This window comes from Belonocnema kinseyi, chromosome 10 (assembly GCF_010883055.1).
Source record: "Belonocnema kinseyi isolate 2016_QV_RU_SX_M_011 chromosome 10, B_treatae_v1, whole genome shotgun sequence".
NCBI classification, from domain to species: domain Eukaryota; kingdom Metazoa; phylum Arthropoda; class Insecta; order Hymenoptera; family Cynipidae; genus Belonocnema; species Belonocnema kinseyi.
This window is the reverse complement of record NC_046666.1, coordinates 107159799-107170556: the sequence shown is the minus strand read 5'-3', so window position 1 is coordinate 107170556 and position 10758 is coordinate 107159799.

The window sequence follows — 10758 nt, the reverse complement described above, 5'->3', positions numbered from 1 at the left end:
TCGGGAGCCCTGCGCGTTCTGTTGTTTTGAACCGCACTTACTACAACTATGTTTGGTGTTGTCATTGTTGTTCCCATGAGAAGCTAGGGAAAGGGGTTCGTCTATCCTTGTAGAGCCCCGCATGTATGGATAAGGCTGCTTACTCTGAGAGGTCGCCCGGTATCCCAGAGTCACCGTTCTAGACACCTCACCCAGGTGCCATTCAGCTTTCGGCGGCACGGTTCTCACACCTCCGCTTGAGGGTTAATTCCTTCGGGACCACCCCTGGACAATTGTCCGCGACTGCCTATTTATTTTTGTAACCATATTCAGCAGAAACCCTTGGTACAGGGATCCTCTATCCGCAACCCGAGGAGGACGAATTTTTTTCTGCAATTTGAGGGTCGATATCAGCAACATTGTCCATAATTACTTTTGAGTTTTGTTACTTCCTGGTTAATTTTGTTTCCTTCTTCCTTTTGTTTTTCATTTTTTTCTTCTTTGTTCCCAAATTTTCTACACACCTGCTGCGAGCCATACGCACATCCACCATCATTTTTTTAGTTAACCGAATGTTCTTTATACCTCCTGCTGCTTGAATAGCGTCATAAACTGTTCTGAGTGCAATTAAACTTTTTTCTGATTGGTAGTCAATAATATTATTAGAATTAACAGAGATCCATGTTCAAAGATTGCATTCCCTTGGCACATGATTAAGATCATTCTAACAGAGTCTTTCAAATGTGTGACAATATTTTCAAAAGAAATCAAATTCCCGACAGCTTAGTAAATTCCCAACATTTTCCCGGTTTTTCCCAATTTCCCGACGAGTAGACACCCTGTCCCTAATGTATGTTATAGTACCCGAAAAACTATGCAACATGTTTTTTTTCGGAAAACACTTTAAGGGAGTGGAAGAGCCCCTCAAATATAGGGGTCTTAAATATCGATGGTATAGTTTTGTGTTTGAAAACCAAATTGATTTCCTCTTGATTAAAGACAAATAACGAAATTTCCTCAACAAATAAAAAAATAAAGGAGGTAAACCACCCCTACATATATATTAAGTTGTACTAAAAATGTTTAAATTCACGGAATAAAATTTCCAAAAAGTATATTTTGCACTTGAAACAAAAATAAAATTGACAAGTTTCGTCAAAATTTTTTTTCTCTAATTAATGGGGATGGCCACCCATAAAACTTTTTATTTTTTGGCTATGATTATGTATACCTTCAATGCACAAAAAAATGGGAAATTAATTTCATAACAAAGAAAGTGAAATAGAGACCATCCAAAATAAATTTAAAAATTACGCATGGTAAAACACCCCTACTTACTTTTTAATGTGCTGAAAATTGCTAAATTCGTAACAGAAAAATAAAAAAATAAATATTTTGCACTTGAGATAAAAATAAAGGCGACGTGTTTCGCCAAAATTTCTTTTTTAATTAATGGGCGTGGCTGCCCCTAAACTCCTTTTATTTTACGTCTATGATAATAAATAATTTCCATACATAAAGAAAATTAGGAAGATAGTTTCATGACGAAGGAAATAAAATAAAGTCCATCCAATATAAATGAAAAAAATACACGGGGGTAAACCTCCCCCTGATTATGTATAGAATTGCAAAATATGTCTAAACTCGAGCAAAAAAATCCGCACAAAGTACGTGTTGCACAAAAAAAAGAGGATGAAGGTATTTATGTATTTTTAAGAAAGAAAGAGCATCGAAAAGGGTAACTTCCCCTAAATTATTTCACATTATTAACCTTTATAATAAAATATTTTGCGCATTATTTTCAAAGTTTTTTTAATTATAAGGTATGGCATCTGTTGTAAATGAATCAACATTTTGCTCGCAGGATAAAATGTATCACAGAATGTGCAATAATAGAGTAGCTGACAACGAATATTGAATCATTCATGTCGTTCCTGTTGGAATAATTTAAAAAATTTTCAATTTTATCAAATTATTTATTATCATCTTTACTTAATTGTTTTACAAATAGGACTTACTATTCGTTGTCAGCTATTATATTATTCTACATTTTCTGATCAATTTTATCTTCCGGCAAAACAAGATGATTTTAAATGTAAATTCTAATATCATTCCAACAGGAGGGTCAACTCGAGCCTAACCTAGAAATAAATCTAACCTAGCCTAACCTAACCTAACCTCACGAAACACAATTAAACTGATTGTGCTGTCCCGTTGTGTTTGCGGTACCGTTTCATTCAGCTTCGAATTAACCTACATAGATGTTTAACCTATCCTAACCTAACAAACCCTGACCTAACCTAACCGATTGCGCTGGCAACCCTGTTCTTGCGTACTTTCATATTTCGACATTAATAGCAGTAAATGTCTGGAGTTTCGTAACCGCTTGGTGCTAGCATTATTCGCCTGTGTCTATAACCATGGTACCTCCACGTGGTGACGGTGGGCAACGGATCCACATTGGCTGAGTCCCTGGGTAAACGGCGTTCATTCCGTCATGGCAGACACAGGCAAAAAGTGTATTACGATGCAGGGAAAAACCGCAGTAGCGGCGTCTGGTCACGGTGGGAAAGCGGGCTCTCCGACGTCGTCATCATGCAACCGTAGCTCTTCATCAATGGATCACTTGGTTGGTGTAGAGTGTCATGCTACAAGAAAAAAAACCACGAGCATTTCTCAATCGCATGCCTGCAAGAATAGCTCAGATTCATTCTGTTACATTTGCAGTAAATATGAAGTGAGCAGTTTGCGGAAATCAATCGACGAGGAAGTGAAAATTTTTTACGAAAAGTGTTTTGACCGTGAATTGCTGCATCAAGAAACAAAATGGGTTCCTCACGTCATTTGCAAATCCTGCAGACTTATGTTGTATCGTCTAAAAAATTCAAAAAACGAAAAGTGCCGCAAGTACTCTACACCAACCACATGGAAAAAAACCGTTATTGCGAAGGACTACTACTTTTGCATGAATTCCGTCAAAGGGTTCAAAGCCAAAAATAAAAATAACATTTCGTACATTAATATGTGCACAGTCACAAGAGCAATTGAAATCAATAAAAATGCACGCCAGACTGATTAAAGCGCTTTAGAATATGATAGAATGGAAGTTGAAAGTCAACGTCATGGAGACGGTAGTGAAACCAATGATCGAACAGAAAATAGTTCTGCTAATTCCGATGAAAATGACGAAAAAGATGACGAATATAGCGTACATAAAATGAAATTGAAGGTTCCAATATTAGTGTCGCAACTAGAACTGAATGATTTTATTAGAGATTTTGGATTACCGAAAGACGGCGCTGAATTTGCCGCTTCATTTCTAAAAAGAAGAAATCTTCTAGAGCCAAAGACAAAAGTTTCATTCTATCGCGACAGGGACAAAGAATTCAGAGAGTTTTTCGATAAAGACGAAAAGGCGTCTTTAGTGTACTGCACTGACGTTAATGGACTAATGAACCTGTTGAAGAAAAATGTGTACAGAGACGAAGAATGGCGACTTTTCATTAATTCGCCAAAACGCAGCATTAAGGCTGTTTTACTGCATAACACGAATACTTACGCTCCTATCCCTATAGCTCACTCAACGGTCATCAAAGAAGAATATAACAATGTTAAAATGCTTCTTAAAAAAGTTAATTAGACGAATCTCAAATGGCAAATATGTGGTGATCTCAAAATCATAACAATGATATTAGGCCAACAATCGGGTTTCACGAGAGAGCCATGCTTTATATGCCTGTGGAATAGCAGAGATCGAGCTAATCATTACAGCAAAAAACATTGGCCTTCAAGAGATTCATTCAAACCTGGTTCGCATAATATCATCAACCAAAGCCTCGTTGATCCAGAAAAAATTTTACTACCACTCCTCCACATAAATCTTTGGGCTCATGAAGTAATTGTTCAAGGCGTTAGACAAAGATGGACAATGCTATAAGTATATATCCCTTAAATTCCCTAATGTTTCAGACGCTAAATTGAAAGAAGGAGTCTTTGATGGATCACATATTCGAATATTGACAAGAGATACTAATTTCGTGAGCCACATGACGAACATTGAAATGGACGTTTGGGAAAGTTTTAAAGCAGTAAACGCAAATTTCCTCGGTAACAAAAAAAGTCCAGTGTTGCAACGGGAACACGTAAGTTAAGTTGTGTTGCGTTAAGCAAAATTTCATTAGGTTCTGTTAAGTTAGATTCATTTGTAGGTTAAGATCTAGTTAACCTATTAAATATATCACACATTTAAGACTGAGAACCGTACGCTTACATAGCTACACGTGTGGTTGAATTTCATTCGGCTAGGTTAGGTTAGGTCTGGTTTTTTTAGGTTAGGATAGGTTAAACCTCTATGTAGGTTAAGCCGAAGCTGAATGAAACGGTACCGCGAACACAACGGGACAACACAATGAGTTTAATTGTCTTACGTGAAGTTAAGTTAGTTTAGGTTAGGTCAGGTTTTTTTAGGTTAGGATAGGTTAGACCTCTTTGCAGGTTAAGCCCAAGCTGATTCAAACGGTACCGCAAACACAACGGGACAACACAATCAGTTTAATTGTGTTTCGTGAGGTTAGGTTAAGTTAGGCTAGGTTAGATTTATTTCTAGGTTAGGCTCGAGTTGACCCTTTCGATGTAGCACACATTTGCTACTGGGAAAATATGCTTCCAGAGCTTTACGTGTAGTTCAATAAATTTCTGTTAATTCGGGTTAGGTGAGGTCAGGTTCTGTTGGGTAAAGTTATGTTAAATAAGTTGATATGAGGCAAGGGTTAATCCTTCACATTTGTCGACATGTTTTTGAAGTGAAAATTTGCATCACTGGCATTATTTTGAAGTTTATTTGCCACAGTGCACGATTTTTCGTTATTTTTTGAGGTTATGGCTCAATCATGACGTGACGGGTGATTTTTGATACCGAATTTGAATTTAGCGCCCCAAAATCCATAGGAATACGTACGTTTTGTTACCAGATCCGCACACTTTTTTGTGTGGCTGTGTAATCAGTCTTTGGTGTATAATCAGTTAACCTCGCCAAGATATGCCAATCTTTTAAAATATGCATGGTACAAAAGCGGATTAGATTGTACGAATATCGCTGTAATTCGATGTTCGTGGTGTAAGAAATCATTATGTTTTAAACATTTTTTTGACGAATATTATTATTGTTCAAAGTTTGAAGAATACACATTCGATACACTGTCTAGAATCCACAATATTGTCAATTTGACCTGAACGTATTATTTTTGTCTATGAACTATGTATGCTTTTCAATTATTTTTATAATTTTTTTTTTCTGATAAAGTAGTTTAGGGGTAGTTGTACTCGTCAATGCTATTTTTTGCCTAAAAAATATAAATATCTTCATCCTATTTTTTGTGTGTAACACGTATTTTTTAGGATTTTTTGGCTCGCTTTTAGACTTATTTTGAAATTTTATACATAATTAAGGGGTGGTTTAAATCCTCTCAATTTTTTTATTCATGTTGAATGAACTATATTTTACTTGCTTCGTTATATAACTATCTTCTTATCTGTCCTTTTAGCATGGAAAGTATATATTATCATAGGCACAAAATCAAAAGTTTTAGGAGTAGCATCCCTCATTAATTTTGTATTTGCATTTTTTTAGCGAAACACGACAACTTTATTTTTGTCTCAAGTGCAAAATTTATTTTTTTCACATTTCTTTTTGTGAATGTAAACATTTTTAACATAACTTTAAATATATGTATGAGTGGTTTACCCCTTCAATTTTTCGGAGAGAATTACGTTTTTCAACTTTCATCACGAGGAAACTTTTTCCGCAAATAAAAAAAATAAGTTTTGCTTAGTTTTTCGAATACTACAACATATATCAGGGAGAATTAAATCAGCGAGGCACACCTGGAGTACCTTCCTCGTTAATAGCCTTTGAACTCCGCAAGAGGAAGAGTTATTATTTCGTGTAGTAAGCTTCACTTCTGTAAAGAGTAACTTTGTTTACTTCGGATTGTAACGCATTCACCTATATGTACATATGCCCTGCATGCTTTCTACGGATGATTTATAAATAGATTTGCTTGAAACTTCGACAACAAAAATTATGTAAAGTGTTGGTTGATTTGAAAAGAAATTTTTTTATATATGTTTACTGCACGTAATTTACGATTATTATTACCCAATTGCATGCAAAGTCACATACACATATCATCGCACACTCAATGCTTCGAAAAATCGCCCCCGCTCGGGAATTGCAATCTACCTAACTACCTACAACCTGTCCTAAAACCTAAATCTAATCACAGCAAATATATTATTAGCAATTTAGATGTAATATTATAAAATAAAATTCAATATATAGAATATGTTCTGCAAATTTTTTAACGTCCGGGAAATCATTAGTTCAGATTTTAAAACGAAAAACATAAAAAGAATTTTTTCGATGCTTACGACTCTTTCAAACTTGTTTATTAAGGCTAGTATAATTGCAACGTTTCGATAGTAAAAATTATCCTCATCACGCAATAATTGTAGTAAATAGTAACGTTTTGGAGTCGAAGCATTATTAACGAATATTGTAGTACATTATTTGAATATTCATATTGTATCTCATTGTATTATCAATATGATTTGTTAAATTGTTGAAACAAGTATTTTAAGAATCTAAATCAACTTTTTTTGTAATTAAAAAACATTGTTCAAATGTCCTGAGTGCAGGTCGTCGTACTTGCGCTCATGACATTTTTAACACATCAGAATATTATACTTTTGCTATTAGTTATTAATGCTTCGACTGCAAAACGTTACTATTTACTAGAATTATTGCCCAATGAAAATATTTTTTACTATCGAAACGTTGCAATTCTACTAGCCTTACTAAACAAGCTAAACAAGCTGCTAAACTACTAAACAAGCTGCTCGCGAAGTCATGGATAAAGAGAGGAGGGGTAACGTGGGGCGTTCCAAATGGGAGGAGGAGAGAGATGAAATGAGGCGTGAATGTGCTATAAATGAGAAGACTACAGAGTGCAAGGAAATAGATGAAGAGATGAAGGCAAGGCAAGGTGAGGAAAGATTTGAAAAAATCGCAGATTCAAGGTACAACAGCTGGTACAGAATAGTTAAGGGGCAGAGGGAAACAGAGTACCCGAAAAATATTCAAAAGGAGAGCAAATGGAATAGAGTACTGAGATTTAGAATGGGAAAGGGTATAATGGCATGCAGGTATTGTATGAATGAAGAAGAGAATGTTTTTAGAGTATGTAGGTATGGGCAGGAAACATGGTTGCATGTGTTAGTGGGGTGTACAGGGGACAAAGGAGAAGGGGAGTGTACAGAAGAGAGAATTAAATAGATTCCGGATGAAAATGGTCAGGGGGAGGAATGGATGAAGAAGCTAGAAAATCTGAGAGAGAGAGAGAGAGAGAGAGAGAGAGAGCGAAAAAGAGAGAATGAGAGAGAATGAGAGAGCTGGTTGCACAGGTTAGTAGAAAAAAAGCCAAAAAAATGACTCCGAAAGAATGAGAGTTACGAAGTAGTGTTGCGAACTAGAGTCAAAATTTAAAACTGATAATCGTAAGAGGAGGTGGAAGCCCAGGGCAAAGTAGCAAGCGTTTAGAGATAATAATAATTTAAGACTGTGTGAAGCAAATAATTCGTAAGTATAGTATAAGGTTTGAAAATTTTTCTTTTTAATTATATGCTTCATCTCTCTTGAGTAAAAATGCAACTGTTTGGTTGAAGATTTATCTTTCAAGGTTGAGCATTTAACAGTTTTCTTTAAAATTCGTTGTTTTTTTTCTAATTACTTGAACTGCTTTCAATTTCTAAATAAAATATTTTTTGGTTAAAATATTAACTATTATTTTTTTATAAGAATTCACTTTTTTTGGTTAACCTAATATCTCAATTTTCTAAAAAATTGTTGAATTTTTAAATAAAAAATACTAATTTTCTACCCAGAAAAATGAATTCTTATAAAAAAATATAATAGTTGCTACTTCAGCAAAAAAATATGTTGTTTTGCAATTGAAAGCAGTTGAATTAATTTAAAAAAAACGAATTTTGCCGTGAAAATGTTGAAGCCTCAAACTAAACAGATTAGTTTTCAACCAACCAATTAACATTTTTGCTCAAGAAAGGAAAGTTAATTTGCAACCAAAACGTTGAATGTTTAAGTAAATAGTTAATATTAATTTTATTAATATTTAATATTATTCTATAATATTAAATTTTAATGCACACTATATTCTAATTTTTATTGCAAATTTAAATTCATGAGATCCTATTAAATTTATTACCGAAGCGGTTTGCAAAATTTGAGGTTAGAATTGGAGGTCGCAATAAAGTACTTGAAATTACTTTTTTGAATTAATAAACTATTGAAAGACAAACGTAGCACTTACACAATATATTTAATATTAACTAGTTTAATTTAATAATAATATCTGAAGTAATTTTTTGAAAAAAATGTTAACATGTGGATATGAATTTTATTAAAAAATAGAGAAAAGTAAATGTCGTAAGAGTTATAATAATGTATTCTTGTTTTTTAATGTATTTTATAATTGTAAGTAAATTGTAGCATTTTCTTTTGACGAAAACCATTGGATTTTTCTTGTTTCAGTATTGGCTTCTTTTGTATCCCACTTAATGATATACCCCAAAAATTCTACGTTTTCAAATAATTCGTGAAACGAAAAATAATTGCAATATAGTAGAACCCTGCTTATCAGCAATCTAATAGATAGAGACCTCTGCTATACAAATTTAACATAATAACTCAGTGGTAAAGGCCTCTAACCGATCTATCATTATTGTATAACTGTAAAATATCACTGCAAGATGCATTGGCAATGTATCAAGATTTGATCTGGCAAAAAACGAAATTTATCTATTGAAAAGTAATAAAATTATATATTTGTTTATAAATTTTATTTTTTAAAATAAACAATTGTTTTGTGAGTGCAAATGACAACAGAAAGGGTTGGAAACATATTAGCAGTTGAATCTGATAAAAACTAAGTCTATCTATTCTAAGATTGCTACATTATGCATTTATTAAATTAAATTTTTACAAATCTTGAAAAGTTTATATTTAATATAATTGAATTTCAATGTAATGTTATTTTTCTTCTATTTTATTTTTTAAATATAAGTTTAATATCTTTAAATAGCTCGAATAAAGAAGATATCACTTTTTTGTACTAATTTGTTTACAACAATTTAAAGTAATATTCGATGTGCAACTTCCAGTTTCTCTAGGCTCATCGAAAATATTTGTTCTAGGTTCACCGAATTTTGTTGATCCTAGACAGGTTTTTTTATTTAACTAATAGTGCTGGACGTCATTTTTCGTGAGTTAACTAAATCGTAGCTATGAAAACATCAACCAAATTTTTTTTTTAAATCAATCATTTTTCTTATGATTAAAAAAATGTAATCCATTGTAACAGTTCGGAAATGAATAAACATTTATTTTAAAAAAAACTTGCAAATCAGAAGAAATTGTGGCTGAAAATGTATTTTTCCAAAGGTACATGTTTTCCTCTACGGTATTCCAATTAATTACATTTTCTGAGCTCAATATTAAAAATGTATATATCTTTTACTCATTTTCACGAGCAGCATGACTGTGGTTCGATCCCTGTGCCGATATGAATGGAAATTTTTTTATGTAATCTACTAGGTCTTTAGTGGTTCGGAACCCACTTTAAACTGTAGTCCCTACAAAAGATACTAGTCTAGAAGGTCACAAACTTCGGACACTTCGAACACTTCTTTGTTGCAAAAAGATTCTTAAACGCTGGATTGCAGAGTTTTCAACAAATTACGGCATAATAGATGAGTTGAATCAGGCCGCGGATTATCCGTGAAGGGCTGTAAGCATATGTTTTGAAACAAATTGTTCTGAAAGTACAATCAAAGTCAGAAAAGCGTTTGAAAAGTACACCGTCCTATATAAGCTCCATAAAAAGAGTAGAAAATTGTGCAATGGGGTAAACAGAAGTTAACTTGGTTTTAGACTCGGACATTTACAAGATGGCTCATAATAGGTACAGGAAGAATGTAAGTATATTAGCTGCAAGATTGGAAAGGTTTCTTGAAGGGACATAAGAGAATTTCCAAAACAGCAATCAAACTTCTCAAGACGTTGGTGAAGCATTTTTTGAATCCGCTGACCATTCTTCAAAAACCCAGTTAGTTAAAAAAATATAGAATTGGGTATTAGGTCCTTCGGGGGGTGCTCGGTGTTTATCCAATAATATTTACTTCTAGTATTGTCCTGCTACTTGGTGGGTACCTATCACCACTACGTAGCGCGTCCTCAGGTTGCGGATAGAGGAAAGGCCCCTGAGGTTAAACACCCCTGAGGTTAACTGCGAATACAAGAATAAGCAGTCGCGGACAGCCGATAGGAACCAGTCGTGGGTGTGGTGAGCCCACATTGGTATAAATATGTACACAATAGCCCGGTTTGAGATGATCCGCTCTTTGCGCTCTATGGGGATGAAACCGTAATGTGTCTGACGATAAGTTGACAAGGTCCTTATCAATGTCGGAAAGCTTCTATACTTCGACCTAGGGAGGTATGGAGGTTATCACTCCTGGGACGGTGGACCCACCTGCGATCGGAACAGAATCTTTAACGTGCGGGTCTCTTTATCATTATCATGGACAAGTATCAAAATCAAACCTAAACAATTAATATTAAGAACTTAAGAATAGGAACTTGGAACGTACGTACGCTACAGACTGGGGCTTTTGGTGAACTTATTAAGATCGCGACGACCTACCACA